General features: G+C 41.2%; 1 long non-coding RNA gene across 3 annotated transcripts in view; it reads right to left on the bottom strand.

Annotated features, from left to right (window-relative positions):
* The window catches only part of LOC135972267 (uncharacterized), a 197,715-nt gene that overhangs the window by 97,255 nt on the left and 79,757 nt on the right, over positions 1–20,703 (bottom strand). For 2 of the 3 annotated variants that reach the window (XR_010588693.1, XR_010588695.1), the window contains exons 4-5: positions 7,592–7,697; positions 6,461–6,535 (exon numbers count right to left, since the gene is read on the bottom strand). The exons of the other annotated variant lie outside the window; for it this stretch is intronic. This is a non-coding gene — a long non-coding RNA (uncharacterized LOC135972267). The remainder of the gene's footprint in view (positions 1–6,460; positions 6,536–7,591; positions 7,698–20,703) is intronic. 3 annotated transcript variants of the gene reach the window in all.

The following is a 20,703-nucleotide window of genomic DNA, read 5'->3' as shown; positions in this document are numbered from 1 at the left end:
GTGTTAAAGTGTAGTTGTGGCTGTGCTGGTCCCAAGATATTAGAGACAATAGGTGCATGAGGCAATAGCCTTCATTGGACCAACTTACATTGGTGAGAGAGAGAGAGAAGCTTTTAAGCTTACACCGAATTTACATGTCCTGAAGAAGAGCTCTGTGTAAGCTCCAACATTTGTCTCTCTCACCAACAGAAATTGGTCCAATAAAAGATATTACTCTACACACCTTCCCTATCTAATAGGTGTTATTGGGCATTTAGAATCATGCTAGCTATCTTGATTTTAAAAAGCACTTTTTTACTAGCCTAAACAGAACCTGATGTGAGGAGTGTGAATGAGTAGCAGTAGCACATATCAACACAAAGTAATTATCTGAAGCAAGCATTAGCAGCATTAGATGCAATAAAGAATGGTATTTGTGCAGTAATCTAGCAGGCTAGTTACACATTGTTGGATCTAAGGTTTAGGGATCACATAGGGAAAATGTGTGTGTCTGGGTCTGGCAGAAGTTCAGTTGCTCAGGTAAATCCCAAAATTCAGGAGTTGCGTGGTTTGCACAGGGTTCTGTGTGTGTTGCTACAGGAACTATGATCAGAGTGGTTCCTGTCGTCCCTATTTTTCTAGGACCAGTAAATATCCTTCAGCTGGTTACAGAAGCTTCACTCTTGAGAAAGAAACAGTGTTTCTTGTTCCACTGATTTTGCACAACGTTGCATCTCCAATAGACAGATATAGGGCCTAATCTGGTGTAAATTAGTAGAACTCCAGTAACGTCCATTTACACCAGCCATGGATCAGGAACATTGCTTTTATGGAGTCCTGGCTTCTTTCTTTCTTTCTTTCTTTCTTTCTTTCTGTGTATTGTGCCTGAGAGTTTCCGCCCACAAATAATGACACCATGATAACCCCTAACAGTACACTTAACAGGCTGGTATGCTTAGTAAAATTTCACATTTAAATCAATGAGAAAGTGATAAACATATCTCTGTCCTTCGACTAAAGAAGCTCGATGCTCCAGCATCCCTAGTCTCTAAACCACTCCTATAGTCTCACTCTGTTTTCTCAAACCAAATTTTTGCTGCCTCCATTCCCATTAACTTCTTGGGTCTTTTCCTCCTGTGATTACTGCCATTGTACTTCTCCCCAACATCATTTTTCTGAGCTGCTTCTTCATTCCTTACGAGTCTTGTATTTTATACATGGAGCTATGGAAACAGTTGTATTGAAAACTGTGTACAAAACTACAAGCTATCACTTTAAATCCTAAATGGCTTCCTGGTCGTGCTTGCAGGCTAGAAGGTTCTCAGGGAAGTGTACAACCTGGCTTCCTAGCAGTCAGACTGCAAAAGAGCAACTTTCAAGCAAGGTGGTTGGTTTCGTTGTGCCCCTCTGCCTTAGGTAGCAGCCTGCTCACTCTCTCTCTCGCTATTTGGTTGTTGTCTGTTAGATTTCTGGATTCTAAAAAAAAAAAAATAGTCATACTGCACTCTTTCAAGAAGAGTATTTATGTTTTCTTTCTAACTCTGTTTGTATGCTGTGTATATAACATCTATAAATACAGCCTCCTTGCATTGCTTCTGCTTGTACATGGAACACAGACATACCATTCCTGTGCACTTGTTTTGTTGTTACACCTTTATTCACTATATAACTTATGCTGGCTGAAAAACCATTAAACTAAAAGCCTGTTTTGATTTTGTATATATTGTTTCTCGTTCTCATCTTGCCTTTTTCTGCTGAGCGCCATATATACCTTTTTTTTTTTTTTTTACATTCACTGGCAATTTCTTCAGATCTGTTGCCAATAAAATTCCTTTATGGGGAGCTGGAAAAAGGCATTTTTCCCCCTGCAAAATTACTTTCAAGCCGTTTATTTAATAAATGTCCTTTAAAAATATACAAGAGATTTTTAACATATTGCAGCAGGTGCCTAGCTGGTTAATGCAGTATTAAAACTGAGAAGAGAAGCTGATGAAACACTGATGAATAACCACTCTGGCCTTGCACAAGCAAAAATTCACATTGTTCCAGAGCTCCCTGATTGAACTTACAAAAGTTCAGAGCAAGAACTCACATATTTGCATTCACTTGCATGACACCATTGCTCTGACCTCTCACAGCATCCTTTCCTCAGAGATGCACATGCAATTCAGCCATTTTCAGAGTCAGTGAAGAAAAATGAATTATGCTTACGGATCACTGGGAGAAGAAAAGATCGAAGAGAGATAAAAATTAAATATACTGGACTAAAACCTGTCCTGAGAATGACAAAAATAGGATAGAAGACAAACACTGAGACAAACCAGAAATGTTATTTTATTTATTTATTAAAAAAGAGAAGGAAATTTTTAAAAAACAGCATTGCTATGTGATAAATATCTTTTCTGGTCACCTCGTGCTTCATATGTCTGGACTGCATTGTTTGTCTATTTACTGTAGATTATACAATAAATACCTTGGAGTAGGCAAATGTTTTTTATAATACCAAGCACAACAAACAACTAGTAGTAAACAAACAACTAACCTAGTAGTAAATATAATGAGACTAAGACAAATATTCTGACAACTGCATCTATAACTTACAAAAAATACTGTGACTGACAAAAATACTGAGAGCAAGACCAATATCAGTGAATGAGACAAAGCTTGAAGGAGCATAATGACTTCGACGAAGACAAATATAGTGACAGTGGCAGGTACTGAGACAAATGAAATATAGTGAACAAGACAACGACAGAGAATCAGGCAGTTGATAGAAATAAGACAAATACTGTGACAAATCTGTCAGAAATACAGATACTATCACACTGAGCTGAAAGACAATGCTAAATTATATATGTAAATGAGAGACTATTTCAACAAAGTCACAAGAGAACAGCGAGAGAAAAAAGAAATCCTGGTACAATGCCAAATGCAGATCTCCATTTCAGGAGAAGGGCATCAGACTCAATCAGGACAGGGTCAAATGAATAAAGCAGTGTACACAAATGCTGAAGGGACTATTGGTGTAACAACTGTCATAATCAACCTAAATGGTATCATTATCTACTTTTACATATTCATATTATGGTAGGGTAGCAGGGAACTGACACTATAGTTAAGGTTGCACCAGAGATTAATTTCAGTGGGTATGTACACTCTTTCAATGGGGGAGGGGTGTATGCGCGTGTGCGTACACACACACACACACACACACACACACACACACACAAGCATAAAGGTGTACATACATCAACTGCAAGTATGTATATACCTGCTGAAATGAAATTTCTGATACAGCCTTCACTATGGTGTCACTAACTTCCATCAAATTACACATAATACAGACATTCATGAACAAACATATGCATCTACTGTAAAAATGCGTGTGTATGTATATATATACACAACACATGAACGAGGGAAAGAAGAGCAGGACAGGTTGGAGTGGGAAAGAGAGAAAGGAGAGAGACCTGAGCAGTGGTAGTAGGAAAGAATATGGCTGCCAGGTGGCAGTAAGAGTTTTTACATCGCGAAGTGGCAGCAGTGGTGTTGTGAAATCAAAGCACACTTGAGCTATCGTTGTGGGGGAGGTCAGGATCCTGGAGCTCATTGCAGAGAAGACAAAAGGAAAAAGCATATAGAGGAGAGTCCTGGCAGTGTTACTATAGCTGGGAAAGACAGACAGACAGACAGAGAGTAAATAGTAAACTAACTATTAATTTACACAGCTAGATGGATTATGCAGTAATTCCATGTTTGGCTTACTTCAAACATTTTTACTTACTCCCCAGGAATTGCATAAATATGTGATTGTAGCGCTAAGTAAATTAGCATTTAGTAAAATATGACCAGGTCAGGATGTTCAGTTAAATATTCCTATAGGATGAAACATCTGGTAATCTATCTATTGGACACTTGGGATACCTCTACACTGCAATAAAAGATCTGACCTGGGTCAGCTAACTTTGGCTCTCGGGGCTTGGACTGCAGGTCTAAAAATTGCAATGTAGACATCCGGGTTTGGGCTGGAGCCTGGACTCTGAAACCCAGGAGGCCTCCTCTTCACATTCAGGGAGTTGTGAATATTAAGAAGGTGGAATGGTTCTCAGGAGAACAAGAAGAGTCACAGTAAGCAAGGTCTTTTCTACCAGGTTCAGTGTTTATAAGAAGTATAATAAATCAACAATTAGAAAGTTAAACAGAAGAAAATCCCCCAGATTGGAGTCCAACCCATTCCTATGATACATGGAGGTGGAATCCTGTCACACATTAATGGCCCCCTCCCTCAAGGAGTCCCCTGGGGAAGGCAGATCATCATTGTATATTGCTAAAGCTGTTGCAAGCATCGCAGGCCATTTTGGGAAGGGTCAAAGGTGTGAGTGAATGTGGAATGGAAAATTCCTTTGCAGGTTGTGAGAGGCCAGAGGGGGAAGAAGGAAAAGAGCAGAGAACGGGTTAACTCAACACTGTAGCTAGCTAGCTCACGACGATAATAAGACGCTACTCTGGTCCCAGTCCAAGGTCACAGCGCCAGATGAGAAATCTGCAGCTGCATTTATCTCTCACTCAGCCACAGACAGCCAGGAAAAAAAAAGTACACTAAACCAGGGCTACCGAGATGGAAAACACAGGGGAGACGACGAGGGAGGGGGGGAAGCAGAGCTGCGCATCCCTGAAGCTGGTGTGTTTTGGGAAAGTTGAGAAGACCACAGAAAGCCAGTTTGGACTGGTACAAAGAACACCAGGAACAGAGGTCGCGGAGAGAAACACCCCCAAAGGAACCCTGGACTTAAAAACCCTCCTGAGAGCTGGAGCAATTCGGAGATCAACAGCGGACCTCTGACGACCTTTTATTAATAAAGCTTTAAAACTTAGACACTTGGTGTGTTTCGTCATCTCCTCCCCAACAATCCTATGGCCTCAGCCTGATCACCTGATGCCTCAGACAGATTGGTAACAGAAATCTGGCACAATCCCACATTCCCAAAAGTATTCTGTCAGCCCCCAGACAACCGCTCCAGTGCTTTTAGAAGAGTTAACACCTGTTATTCTAACAACCACCAGAAATTACCCAGTTGCCTTAGCAGTAGGCTGCTAATAGGGTTCAGTTGTTTTTACCACCATCTAAAGGAAGCCAAATGTCTGGGCAAGTATTCCTGGCATGGTAGTATAAATCCCTGGATTACCTTAGGGTTTGCACCATTCTCACTCCACTGCTGTTGCCATGTCAGGGCAGTTACTATAAGGATTACATTTTTCTAATGAAGATGCAACCATATATTCTTCCCCAGAGAACCTGTGAAAGGGAAGGGTAAGCTGAACTTAAATTAACCTCTTTTTCGCTGGGTACCAAGTAGTTCCTTGCTGTATGGATAGAAATACCCATGTATCAAAAATATAGGATGCAGCTTAATGTGGAACAGGGAAAAAAATCAAGACGTATTTTAATTGCAGAACCACCTACAAAAGACAGTTTCATTATGCAAAGTGCTTGACACAAAGGCAAAAGGAAATCAGTCACGAATTTAACCAAATCACTTATTTTGGTGACCCCTTCTCCATTTTATTGGTTCAACGCTAGCCTGATTAAGCAAGTGGTTACCTGTGCAGCAGACTCCACAGCTGAGCAAAACACCACAGCACACATGCAATTTTGCAGCAAACTGTCAATGCGTTCAGTAAAACGATGTCTTATGGTACTTGTTCTCCTTGTTTGTCAACAGCAGAGGCTTCAAAAATTTGATGGCTACTGTTACGTCTAAGCTGACAAAACACATATTTTACAACCTACACTGTTTTCCAGCTCTGCATGAACTATATTCATCACCACCAGTTTGGCTTAGAGGCTATACTATATATGAAGCTATTCCCGTTGACATAAACGAATGGCATATGGAGAAAGGCAAACCTGCAAATTGATTTAAATAGAGAAAGACTAGGTTCTCTTGTTATTGCTTAAAACTTCACCTCACCAGTATCATGCATGGCAACTAGCATATGAACTCTGCCACCTTTGGTCATTCGTTTCACCTTTGCTGAAGTCTCTAGAGTGCCGTTAGCAATTCATCAAAACCTTGTTACAATCTCACTTTGCAGGTTGTATTAAAAGTGATGTTATATCCAAGTGTTAATAATAAATAGCAATTGTCATCAGTACACCTCAATGCTCTTTACAGAGAAGATAAGTATAATTACTCCCATTTTATAGAGGGGGAAACTGAGGCACAGAGCGGTGAGTGAGTTGCCCATGGTCACACAGCAGGCCCATGACAGAGCCAGGAATAGAATTCAGGTCCCCTGAGTCCTAGTCAGGACTCCATTCACTACACCACTCTGCCTCCCCAAGTTAAGACCAAATCTGAAAGAAAAGCCAGGAAACTGTTTTGCTTGTCTGCTGGATTGGTCACATTATCCAGAGATGCAAAAGACCTATTACATCACCCATCTCCCTCACACAGTGATATTACATGCTGACACAAACCTTGCTAGTATCAACTCCCCACCAGTTCTCTCATGCTGAATGTGGCATCACACACAGGCCACCTGATGTGCAACACTGAAGTCACAGAGCAATAAAGGGAGACAAAAACAGCAATGTTATATCAATGTGTGACAGTACAGACAAAGACACTATAAGTTAGCAAAACAATACAAATGAAAACTGTCATGATGGGAAATTCTTCATTCTGTACCTACCTACCTACAACAGGATACTGAAAAGGAAGATTTTTACCTGTCCCCGATCTTACCCCAAGTTTGTCCTGTCAGAGGGAAAAAAATGTTACCTGTACATTACATTTCATTCTCTGTTCCTTCGGTAATCTATTCAACATCTCTTTCACAACTGTAGTATCTGTGGTAGTAGTACCCACAGTACCCATTGACACTCTGGAGGCAAACTTGCAGTTTTGGAGAAATACCCCCAAATTCCTGCATCTCAGACAAAAAGCCAGAGGTTAGGCAGCTATGATTAGCTAACCCTATCGGTGATGTATCCATCTGTTGTGTCTTGTCTTGTACTTGGATTGTAAGCGCTCTGGGACAGGGACTTTTTTGTTCTGTGTTTGTACAGCACCTAGCACAATGGGGTCCTGGCCCACAACTGTGGCTCCTAGGTGCTATGATAATACAAATAAGTAAATAAATATTAAATAATTATCATAATCCAGGGATGTTTAAGCAGGATTTTACTGTATGAATTATTCTGGCCATTTCACCATGCTTTCTCAGCAGGAGGGAGGGATGGAGGAAGGGAGAAGGTCATATTTCCAGCTTGTAAACAGACTCACTTTCTTTCATACTCACTCACAAAAAAATAAATTTAGTCTGCCATTTATTTTTTGCAGACAAAAAGATTTTGTGCTGTTGCATTTTTGTTGACAGTATGATCTGAGTAGAACTATATATTCTTGACAAAAATGTAATGAAATGTATTTGGTCAACAGAACAAAGTGAGGGGGGTTCAACAGAAATGCATTTCATCCCCCCAAAGGCTCCATGGAGCCCTTAATTACACACCTCTGCCTGTAATCTGCAGAAATGGGAAACAAAGCACTTAAACATAAGTGGAGTCATATTGCACTTTAGAAGTTACTTTGGAAAAAACACTCACCAAAGATGGGACGAAGTCTTCAAATGCTGTTGGTAAGCAGGGCAGTTTGTTAAATCTGTCTCATGGTGTGCTAGTGATCTATGTCTCTTCAACTTAATTAAGGATCCTTGTTAAAAAAACACTAGTTAGTGGTACTCTTTGAATTGTCAGGGGTGCTTTAGGGATGCCCACAACACTCATGTGTCCAGCGCATGTGCCAGCCTCCCCCCAGCTCCAGGGTAAGAGGACAGTCCTGGGGAGCATAAGCAGGTATGCTCATGGGGTGCTGCTGGAACCCACTGTCCTCCACCAATTCTGAATTGGCAAATAGTCCCTTAAAGCTGTTGTCAGCAGATGCCCATCACAACAGTCCCTAGACTGCTCTAACTTACAATGAGAGCAGGGCTGGAGAATTAGGGAACTGCAGCTGGTTCCCTGATGGTCCATCTCCCTCTCAAGCACTGTGTAGATCTTAACACACTCTTCCAGCATTACTTAACCTAGATTCCTGAATTTAGGTTTCCATTGCAACAGCTGATAATAGCATCTAAGGTGCTTAAGAGAAGCTAGAAATGTATGTGTGTGGGGGAAATATTCTGCTTTGGGTATCAGCTATTGTGAGGGAATCACAAAACCCTGAACTTGGGTCCTGGCAGGAAAGTAAAAAGGAAACTGGTTTTAAATAGTCTATTTAAAAACGTAACTTACTAAGTAGAGCTAGCTAGAAAACAAGTATTCCAGTTTGCCAAAAATGCTGAGGTTTTTGCATTTGTTTTCATTCTGTATCAGAACAAAATTGAGACCTTTCAAATTTTTTTGCGCAAGAAAAAAACAGAACTACCCAAGTGTGTGGGACAGAGATACCCCAAAACAGCCAAAAGCCCAGTAGTTAGGATACTCCCGGGAATGTGGTTGACCCTGAATCAGGCACAGCAAGGACTTGAACTTGGGTTTCTTACTTCCCAGGTGGGTGCCCTAACCACCATAGAGTCAGTCTCTCGCTTGCTCTCGCCCAATTAATAGTTCATTACAGTATTTATACAAAGTGCAGCAGCTCCAACAGGAGCAGTTGAAGGAAATTGACTCTACAGTCCAAGGTTTAGGGTCCTTAGCTGGTATGTAGGAAACCCAGGTTCAAGTCCCTGCTCTACCTGATTCTCTCTCTGGCCCAATGAATATTTCAGTGTTTTGTCAAAATCAACATATTTCTTCAAAAAGTTTCCATTTCAACAAACTGGCATTTTCTAATAAACCTTTTTTGAAAAGTTCTCTACCAGCACCATTGCTAAGACCTACACATGCTGTATCATGCTGAGTCTTTTGGGTGCACAGACATTACAAACATTTTAGGGGCAGCTGAAGAGTTGAGGCCAGGGTAGATTAAAAGAGGAACCCGCAAGTACACACACAGACTTATCAATTTCAGCCCCTTCGGTGGAATTATGTATTGTTAAGCCAAATACATTTTCATTACTACAGTTGGTATTGGAACAATTCTATTCCACATTGTTCAACTGGCAAGTTTTATACAGTAAATCTGAGTATTAATTACTATTGCATTTGGTATTTGCATTTTCAATAAATCACCAATTTTGACAAGCGCTTCAATGGTTTGGCAACTTTTCCTATATTTTAAAGACCTGGTTCCACCCTATTGAAGAAAAAGAGAAAATAAGAAGTAGCCTGGCTGAGGAGTACTGTACTGGATTGGACCCTATGAAGTCAACATAATTCAAATCATGCTCCATTCTCAGATTTTAATTAGATCCCGCTCAGCCTGTAGCACCTTCTAAAGATCTGGCTGTGGACAAGGTTTCTTTAAGTACGGAAGACATGCAGATCTGCACTTTGTTAAGAATAGCAAAATACCATCAGATAAACACTTATATGTGAAGGCTGCTGGTAGCCTCTAATATTGAATCTGTGGCCAGATAGATTTTACAGTTATCAACTGTCACATAGGGTGTGGCCTTAATGGACTTCGCTGTTGTAGAAATAGAACTCAAGTCCTTACACACCATAAAAACATCATAGGCTCCTATCACCTGAGCTACACTTGAGAAACCGTGTTAGTTGTCAATTAGCCACTACAGGGCAACAACTACATACCCTTGAGCAGATCTGACATTCTATCCAATAGAAACACAAACACATTCATTACAGTATACCCTCCAACTTATTTCACATTTTTTAAAGTATATAATTATTTTGACCGCATATACAGATTATATTTATATCATATATGGGATCAGAATAATTGTGTGATTTTACAAACACAAACACACGCACATATTCTGTGGACAAATTAAAAATATTAGAATTGTTTTCTTTGGACAAATGGAAGAAAGACTACTAATCTTTAACATAAAATGTGGAGGAAACTTTTATCCACATTCAATAAGAAACATTTGGCCTATAGCCAACAGCTTTTATGAAATTTTGGTTTCTAATCTCTGCTAATAGAGCAACTCTTGCCAGAGTACTGCATAATTGAAACTCACATAGTAATTATATGGGGGGAAATTGTTAATGCAATGTTATGTTGCAGAGTAAAAATAAACTAAGTCAGGAACTGCAGAGATTAAGGTCCTTATCAAACATTGTTGCTGAGTTGGGGTTAGGGTGACCAGATAGCAAGTGTGAAAAATCGGGACAGAGGGTGGGGGGTAATAGGTACCTATATAAGAAAAAGCCCCAAATATCAGGACTGTCCCTATAAAATCGGGACATCTGGTCACCCTAGTTGGGGTCCACCTATCGAGGAAGGGGAAGAGCATATTTGAATACAAACTGGCTAACCTAGTGAGGAGGGCTTTAAACTAGGTTCGAAGGGGGCAGGTGACCAAAGCCCACAGGTAAGTCAAGAACATGGAGACCTGGGAGAAGATTCGGAATCTGGGGGGAGCATGGGCTGTTATAGCAGGGATAAAATGAGAGAGAAGACAGAACTATGGGGACGGAATCAAATCAGTATCTTAGATGTCTGTATACTAATGCGAGAAGTATGGGGAATAAGCAGGAAGCACTCGAAATGCTAGTAAATAAACACAACTATGACATACTTGGCATCACAGACTTGGTGGGATAACCCACCTGACTGGAATATTGATATAGAGGGGTACCGCTTGCTCAGGAAGGACAGGTAGGGAAAAAAGGGAGGAGGTGTTGCCTTATATATTAAAAATGTATATACTTGGACTGAGGTGGAGATGGAAATAGGAGACAGAGTTGTTGAAAGTCTCTGGATAAGGATAAAAGGGGTAAAAAACAAGGGTGATGTCATGGTAGTAGGTATAATACAGACTACCTAACCAGGAAGAAGAGGTGTATGAGGATTTTTTTAAACACCAAACAAAATCATCCAAAGCACAGTACTTGGTGGTGATTGGGGACTTCAACTACTCAGACATCAGTTGGCAAAACAACACAGCAGGGCACAGATTATACAACAAGTTCTTGGAAAGTACTGGAGACAATACTTTTTATTTCAGAAGGTAGAGAAAGCTACTAGGGGAGAGGCTGTTCTAGATTTGATTTTGACAAATAGGGAAAAACTGGTTGAGAATTTGAAAGTGGAAGGCAGCTCGGGTGAAAGTGATCATGAAATGATAGAGTTCATGATTCTAAGCCAGGGATCGGCAATCTTTGGCACACGGCTCACCAGGGTAAACACCCTGGCGGGCAGGGCCGGTTTTTTACCTGCCGCGTCCGCAGGTTCGGGCGATCGCGGCTCCCACTGGCCGCGGTTCGCCGCTCCAGACCAATGGGGTGGCGGGAAGTGGCAGCCAGCACATCCCTCAGCCTGCGCCACTTCCCACACCCCAGTGCCAAAGGTTGCTGATCCCTGTTTTAAGCAATGGTAGAAGGGAGAACAGTACAATAAAGACAATGGATTTCAAGAAGACAGACTTTAGCAAACTCAGGGAGTTGGTAGGTAAGATCCATGGAAAGCACGTCTAAGGGGAAAAAATTGAAAATAGTTGGCAGTTTTTCAAAGAGACATTGTTAAAGGCACAAGAGCAAACTATCCCACTGTGTAGGAAAAATAGGAATCATGGCAAGAGACCACCCTGGCTTAACCAGGAGATCTTCAATGAGCTAAAAATTAAAAAAGAGTCCTACAAAAAGTGGAAACTAGGTCAAATTACAAAGGATGAATATAAACAAATAACACAAGTATGTAGGGACAAAATTAGAAAGGCCAAGGCACAAAATGAGATCAAACTAGCTAGAGACATAAAGGGTAACAAGAAAACATTCTACAAATACATTAGAAGCAAGAGGAAGACCAAGACCATTACTCAATGAAGGGGGAAAAACAATAACAAAAAATATGGAAATGGCAGAGGTACTTAATGATTTCTTTGTTTTGGTTTTCACCAAGAAGGTTGGTGTTGATTGGACATCTAACATAGTGAATACCAGTGAAAATGAGGTAGGATCAAAAGAGGCTAAAATAGGGAAAGAACAAGTTAAAAATTACTTAGACAAATTAGATTTCTTCAAGTCACCAGGGCCTGATGAAATGCATTCTAGAATACTCAAGGAGCTGACTGGGGAGATATCTGAGCCATTAGCGATTATCTTTGAAAAGTCATGGAAGATGGGAGAGGTCCCAGAAGACTGGAAAAGGGCAAATATAGTGCCCATCTATGAAAAGTGAAATAAGGACAACCCAGGGAATTACAGACCACTCAGCTTAACTTCTGTACCCAGAAAGATAATGGAGCAAATAATTAATCAATTTGCAAACATCTAGAAGATAATAAGGTGATAAGTAACAGTCAGCATGGATTTGTCAAGAACATATCGTGTCAAACCAACCTGATAGCTCTATTTGACAGGGTAACAAGCCTTGTGGACGTGGGAGGGGGCAGCATTAGACATGGTATATCTTGACTTTAGTAAAGCTTTTTGATACTGTCTCACAAACAAACTAGAGAAGTACAACCTAGATGGAGCTAGTATAAGGTGGGTGCAAAACTGGTTGGAAAGCCGTACCCAAAGAGTAATTATCAGTGGTTTACAGTCATGCTGGATGGATGTAATGAATGAAGTCCTGCAGGGATCAATTCTGGGTCTGGTTCTGTCCAATATCTTCATTAATGATTTAGATAATGGCATAGAGAGTACACTTATAAAGTTAACAGACGATACCAAGCTGGGAGGGGTTGCAAGTGCTTTGGAGGATAGGATTAAAATTTAAAATGATCTGGACAAACTGGAGAAATGGTCTAAAGTAAATAGGATGAAATTCAATAAGGACAAATGTGAAGTACTCCATTTTGGAAGGAACAATCAGTTACACACATACAAAATGGGAAATGACTGCCTAGGAAGGAGTACTGCAGAAAGGGATCTGGGGATCATAGTGGACCGCAAGCTAAATATGAGTCAACAGTGTAACACTGTTGCAAAAAAAGGAAACGTAATTCTGGGATGTATTAGCAGGAGTGTTGTAAGCAAGACAAGAGAAGTAATTCTTCTGCTCTACTCTGCGCTGATTAGGCCTCAACTGGAGTATTGTGTCTAGTTCTGGGCACCACATTTCAGGAAGGATGTGGACAAATTGGAGAGAGTCCAGAGAAGAGCGACAGAAATGATTAAAGGTCTAGAAAACATGACCTATGAGGGAAGATTGAAAAAATTGGGTTTGTTTAGTTTGGAAAAGAGAAGACAGAGGACATGATAACAGTTTTCAAGTACATAAAAGGTTGTTACATGGAGGAGGGAGAAAAATTGTTTTTCTTTACCTCTTACAGTAGGACAAGAAGCAATGGGCTTAAATTGCAGCAAGGGAGGTTTAGGTTGGACATTAGGAAAAACTTCCTGTTAGGGTGTTTAAGCACTGGAATAAATTGCCTAGGGAGGTTGTGGAATCGCCATCATTGGAGATATTTAAGAGCAGGTTAGACAAACACCTGTCAGAAATGGTCTAGATAATACTTAGTCCTGCCATGAGTGCAGGGGACTGGACTAGATGACCTCTCAGTGTCCCTTCCAGTCCTATAATTCTATACATGGTATTTCCTAACTCTCTTTTTTTCTTGTAAAAGATAACATGTATGCAATGTGGCCAAGTCAACATTGTCATTGGAATGGTTCTTTTTTCCTTCATCTATAGAACAGCAAGTAGTGGAAAGTACGGATTTGTCTATATATTCACTTTCTGCAAGTAATGCTGTACGTACATTATTACATGCAGATTATTCTCTTATGTCACATATGTCTCCTTGCAGGACCATTTCCTGTTGCCAGTGAACCATTCTTGTTGTTTTGTATGCATCTTTGCTTGTATGGGAATCACAGAGTCTTAAGGGAATTGAAGTATTTATCCAAAACTTAAGGAATGCTCTATTTGGTCAAAGGACAGAGGCTTAGAATAGATTCACTCTGCTCCCCTTCCCTCTCCTCTCCAAGCCAATTCATATAAGGTGATTGTCCCTAAAGCTTTACCCAAAGCTGACTGAAATCAAAGGCCTGGGAAGAATACAAGAAGAGAAAGAGACACCTTCAAAAGTAATTCCAAAGACTTGATAAATACCAAAAATTTGAGGTAAATACTGTCAAATTTCACTATTGTCAGTCATTTAAAATGTAAATAGAATTTAATTTACACTACAGAAGGACTAGGCCAGGGATCGTCAACCTTTGGCATGCAGCCCGCCAGGGTAAGGCCCCTTGGCGGGCTGGGACGGTTTGTTTACCTGCCACGTCCACAGGTTCAGCCGATCGCGGCTCCCACTGGTCGCGGTTCGCTGTCCCAGGCCAATGGGGGCTGCGGGAAGCGACATGGGCTAAGGGATGTGCTGGCTGCCCTTCCTGCCGCCGTCATTGCCTTGGGACAGTGAACCGCAGCCAGTGGGAGCCGCGATCAGCCGAACCTGTGGACACGGCAGGTAAACAAACCGGCCCGGCCCACCAGGGGGCTTAACTTGGCGGGCCGTGCACCAAAGCTTGCCAATCCCTGGACTAGGTGGTGACAGGTTCTTGAGAGAAGATGCTTGGGAACAGAGGATACAAGAAACCTCCAACACTGCATGGTCCTTTTAAACACCTGACAATTGCAGGCCATGTGCTTGCAGAAGTACAAGAACTATTCCCTCCATGCATCCTCGGGTGCTCACACAGCCCATAAGGGGATGAGTCCAAACACTCACATTGGCCTGAATAGTGGGCCGGACAAATGGTGGGAGAAACAAGCCACGTTATCTTAAAAGATGGTGCAACTCATGCAATCCGTCCACATGCCCTCATTTGTATTAGGTGAGTTCATGGAAAGGTTGTAGTCTTCACCATCCCTATGCATGGCTGTGTCGTAAAGGCATGATTTACCACTGATCGTTTTGTTACATGTCGTTAAGTGGGATGCTGTGTTCAAGAAATAATAATTGCAAATTAAGTTTAAATTAAAAATGCACATGAACTTTCCATGAGCAAGCCATGTTTTTTACACCATAATGCATACAATTGAGAAATGAATCTATCAGCTGTGGAAAATGAATGACCATCGTGAATGATCAGGTAAACAGAGGGCGAATTAAATAAAAGAGAAGAGCAATAACAACAAGGATCAGTGCTTCAGAAACAAGCCTAAAAAGGTAAAGTAAAAGAACAAGAGACAAGAATCAAGATCCAGGGCTAAAAATGAATGAAAAATAAAGCACAAAGTGTGATGATAAATAATAAATGATTTTACAAACAGATAAAGAGCAAGAGGTTGGCGAGTGAGGCTGCTGATTCCTTGAGGGAAGGCGAGAGGAAAAGCAACAGAAAATGTGGATATTGCTGGGAAACTAATACCAGAGTGAGAGAGATGTTCTCGTGAGAGTGAAATGAAAACAAACTAAAATTCAGGACTGCACAAGAACAAGAGTGTGGGGGGGAATAAAAAGCATCTGGAGTAACTGGAAGTGTAGGCTGCTTAGGAGTTGATATTTAGTACCCCAGATTTGTGAAAGAGAAAGCAGATCACACAAAAGAAGCAAATTACTGAACTTTATAGTGTTCACTTACATAGCAGGGAAGAGCAGTTCCCTCCAAGGCTCGAATTACTGGATCTGAAGTGACCCAGAGAGGGATATGCAATGGGATGTTGAAATTTGCACATGACAAGAATCAGGACAGCCAGTCAGTATTGATGAGGAGAAAGGATTAATCCTAAAGACCCAGGATAAATTAAAGATGTACTATGTACCAGATCTTCAGTTGGTTTAAATTGGAGTAGCTCCACTGATTTCAATGAAGCAATACTGATTTACCCCTGGCGTAAGTATCCCACACCGTAATTGTGTGTACCAGCTCCCAGCTGAGGATAATAATGTTCTCCAAGTTCTCATGGGTAAAAGAAAAGGTAGCAGACAAATGCCATTGAGCTGATTGTTAGGCCTTACTTTGCTCAAACAATAATAATAAAAGCAGCAGCAAAGATTCAGGAGCCAATTCTCCTTTCAGAACTCCAGATAAAACAGCGGCACCTCAGTGCCTTTACCCAGAAGCTACCCTCCGTCAGTTTCCTACACACACCCACATTACAAAGCCCTTGTTTATTTGGGCTGTCATTCTGGACTAGACTAGACTGACATTCTCTCCTGTGTCAGGTGCAGGGCCGGCTCTAACTTTTTTGTCGTCCCAAGCCAAAAAAAAAAAACAAAAAAAAAACAACCGCCCCACCATAACAACCCCCCCCAGAGCCACCTTACTGAACCAAAAACAACGCCCCCCCAGCGCCGCCCCGCCGAACCAAAAACAACGCCCCCCCCAGTGCCGCCCCGCCGAACCAAAAACAAACAAAAAAAACCCAGCGCCGCCCCGCTGAACCAAAAACAACCCCCCCGCCGAACCAAAACAACCCCCCCAAGCGCCGCCCCGCCGAACCAAAACAAAACAAACAAACAACCCGAGCGCCACCCCACCACCCCGAGATTGGCCGCCCCTACAATGTGCCACCCCAAGCACGTGCTTGGTCGGCTGGTGCCTGGAGCCGGCCCTGGTCAGGTGAACAACAGGGTCAGTGGGAAAAAGGGCACCAAGAAGTCTTCCTTCCTGTGTCCCCCCAGACAGGGGATGGCTTCAGTCACAACCCTTGTGCTTCCCCATGTGCAAGGGCTGCTTAGGGCTAGTGCCCCAATGGGCACTAGAGTCTCCCAAAAGGGTGGGGGAAAAGGCAGTGACACGACTACACCCTACGACATCCTCCTTTGGGGCAGTGCAGCTTGGGACTGCCTCCTATTCTGTAATGGTACAAAAACTGGTCCCCACCTCAGCCACCTGAACATGGAGCAAATTGGTTTGCCTCCCATCTTAATGGCAGTCCAGCTGGTGTTGTCTTGCTATCAGAGAGAGAACCATTTTGTCTTAATACACTTTGAAAGGCTGTTTTGTGTTTTGACACAAAAGATGGGCCAACAATCAACTACTCTACCCAAATGACCTAACTGGGTCATTAGTCACATACCATCAGGCACTGAGAGCTTCTTCGGCTAAGACCCTTCTGTAAAACACTGAAAGTGGCGTATTAAAAGCACTGTGTGTATCTCACATACATGCACACTCATGCATCTTTAATTTACAGGCATTTTACTAGGACAATACTTCTGATATTCAAAGGCAGATTTTTTTTTTGAACTACACTGGTTCCTAACCTCCTTTTTCTCCTACTTCATCCTCACAGGTCACCTGAGGAAGCAGAAGGTAGACAGATAGAGCCCCAGTCGCAGAAGCTGTGCTCTGGTGAAACCTTGCCATCTCCACTCAGTTGCAGAATCAGATATTTCACATGGTGAGGAAGTTACAGGCTAATTTACAGATAAAACTGCTCAGATTCAGACTGGATTATCAGCCTCCCTGGGGCCAAAGACAATTTGGTGGAGGCTATTGTGTTCATTTTAATGGAATAAATGGGCCCGGAATGCCAAAAAAGCGTTAATATGACCCTGTCACTGTACAACACCGAACAGTCAAAGATGGTTCGGTGTTTTCAGTACAGAGGCCTTGGCCTGCATAGATCCAGGACAAACACAGAAGAAAATTCATTTGCTAGTTAGTATCCAGAAGAGAAAAAGAATCAAAGTAAACCAAAGCATTTTTCAATTGAGTGGGTATGCAAAGCAAACAATCAAAATGTATCAAAGTTCCTTTTTCAGACAAAAGATATCATTAGTCTTTTATTTTGTCAAGCAACCCTTTTGTGGTCAGAAAGAAAGTACTGAATTCTTATTGAATTCTGAATTGTGAACAATAGTCACTTTCCCCTGCTTTGAAAAAGAGGTAGGATAGTAAATGTGGAGAAAGTATGACTTTTGTTGATCTTCTGAGGATAGTATGTGGCTAGTCAGTTTTAGACAGATGCTTGGGACTCAAAGGTCTGCCAGATTGCTCTGAACCTTGGCTCACTTCCCCAGTCTGGGATGTCATTTAGGCTGCAATTATTATAGTAGGGCAGAGGAATGTCTCTTCGCTTTGCTTGAGTTTTAGCTATCGTCGTTCACTGAGGTCTTTGAAATACCATGTTTGTTTTTTGAGGTGAAGTCCAGCAGGAAAGCACTGGGTCCCCAACTGTTGCCAGATTCTCTTTAAAGTGACTGATAAAGGCTTACTCAAGAAATCATCTCGCAAGCCACCTTAAACCCTCTCTTGGCACTGAGAATTTCACCAATTATCACATTGTCACTCGACTGCCATTCTTGAATAAAATTCTTGAGAACCTTAAAGCAAATTTGGTGACAGCATGAGGCCTCACATTTCTTCCATCCCATCAGTCTGCTTTTAGATCTGTACTGGCCGATATGTGATAGAGGGAGATCAGGTATCTATGCTGAATTCATTTAGAGCTACCTTCATTATCATTGAACATGAGGAACTGTGGAAACATCTGCAACCCTGGCAGGACTAAACGGGGTTCTTCCTGAGTGGCTCTTATTTTCTGAGAGGATCCAGTGAGTACCACTCAGGTAGAGTACCATGTATGTCTATTCGGTCACTCCTCCCAAACACTGAAAACCACTGAGGAGAAGGTGATGCAGTACAGGCCGAGTCTCTCATGTCACCAAGAAACATCACTGGGCACATGGGCTGCAGAAGTCTGCATCAGCTGAAGGCTGAGTTGCCTTCAGGTATTGTCTGACATAGAACTCATTCACGTATTTCAATTGGGAGGGGTTACAAATGCCTAACTGTGTATATTATATGTATGCTCCAGAGTCTGCTCTGGCTTCTAATTAGTTTCTAGGAGCAGGTTGACTTTCCAGGGTGTTGACTTTCACTTACACAATTCTAAATGTGGAGCCTAGCTACATTACAGACTTCCCTATCTCCTTGTGGGATACCACAAGAGAACTGCTGAGGTGCTAACAGCCTCTTCCCTCATTTAACAGCAAGGTGGCTAATAGGGAGGTTTTGGTGAATGCCCCTTTGCTTCGATCTTCAAGATATGCTTTGTGGCTTATCTATTCTTCCAGGCTTTCCCTGAGGTGTGGGCTGAAGAGAAGAAAGCAGAGAGGGAGGAAAAATATATTTTTTTGGTATCTCAGGAAGGTCTAATATGGACATAAGTTCCAATGGACTTGAACATAGGTTTTAAATGGTTTTTATGTCTAGTGTTTTAGATATATATTTTTAGAAGGTAAAAAAAAAAAAATTAAATAACCCCTGCATATCCCGTTTATCCTGACAATAAAAAGCAATGTCTTTCTTCCATCAGAGAGAAGCTTAACAATTAGCTTCCTTCCATGAGTGAATGTGATCTCTTACAAGCTACACTTTGATTGCACAGCATTTCAGCAATTACTTCGTTGTAAAGGTGTATGTGTTATTCAGTAAGTTCAGAGATGGTAGGGGGTAGACAAAGCTTTTGTACTGCTAGCACGACACATTGTTTTAAAATGACGGATTCCTAAAGGGACTGACTCAGATAAGTACCGGTACGATGGAAAAAAACCCCTCAGTTAAATGAATGAGCGAGGTGCAGAGGAAACGTATTCCAACAGGATGGACTCTTTCCAGGAGATTACACGGTATAAAGTATTTCTGTTCAGTGCTCTTAAAACAAATCCATTCTTTATCAGGTGAATCTATGATTATATTAAAATTAGACTTCTTTGCGTCACACAGTCTGTTCATTTTTTTTTCAACTTAATTTTTACCTAAAATGGTTTGAGATTTAAAGGCCTTCACATTACAAGAACTGAAATTTATGTTTTCTTAGCACAGGAAGCAGCTGAGTACCCACTAAAGCTACTATGATTAAGACTGAGCTGGTGTGTCCATTTCAAACCTCTCCTTTCGGAAGAGGAGTTGGCGGTCGTGTGCAAAAAAGAGATGTGATCATGTAATGTAAGACTGTATCATAATGCATATGCACATGTGATCACAATTAAAAACTGTATCATAATAAATACACTCATGTGACCATGTAATTAAAGACTGATAATGCACATGCACTGGCAATGTAAATTTTGGTATGTCTTAACATTTGAGTGCTTGGCTTTGCAAATTTAATGTCCTTTTAATGTAGTTTTTATACGTAATATTATGTACCTTTGGCCCATCTACTTTTTTCCGTTTTTACTTTTTTGTCCCTCCCCCACTAAAGAAATTTCTCTATTTAAAAAACAAAAAACAAAACAAAAAACCCTCAAGAAAAATCTATGCAAATATTTACATTAATGAAAACAGATTTATGCATTGAATAATCCTTGTACATCTTTCTTCTCTTAGGAAAAATGGAGTATTTCAGGAGAATCCTTTAGAGATTTTAGCAGCTATAATAACCTTACAAATCAATAACAGATACAGAAAAGCACATATATGTGTTCACCATAAGTGCAAAACATGTGTGGATAGCAATTGGTTCTTCACATTCGAAGGTCTACATCAAGGTAGAAGCTTGGAAGGTGGTTGTTCGTAAAGGAAAAAAGGAGGTTAGTGGTCAAGGTTACGAATTGCACTGTGTGATGCTGTGTATCCCATCTTTTTCACAGGCTTTATTATTACTTTTTCAATAGTGTGAAGATGTGCTTGCTGCTTTAAGGGCAGAAAAAAGAAAAGACTACACTAGACGAGAATAGAAAAGAAAAAAAGAAAAAGACCAGGTCCCTGCCCCAAGGAGCTTGCAATGTACAAAAGTGAGGAGG

The sequence above is a fragment of the Chrysemys picta genome, chromosome 6, assembly GCF_011386835.1.
Source record: "Chrysemys picta bellii isolate R12L10 chromosome 6, ASM1138683v2, whole genome shotgun sequence".
Lineage (NCBI taxonomy): Eukaryota > Metazoa > Chordata > Testudines > Emydidae > Chrysemys > Chrysemys picta.
This window is presented reverse-complemented; position numbering and strand designations above follow the sequence as displayed.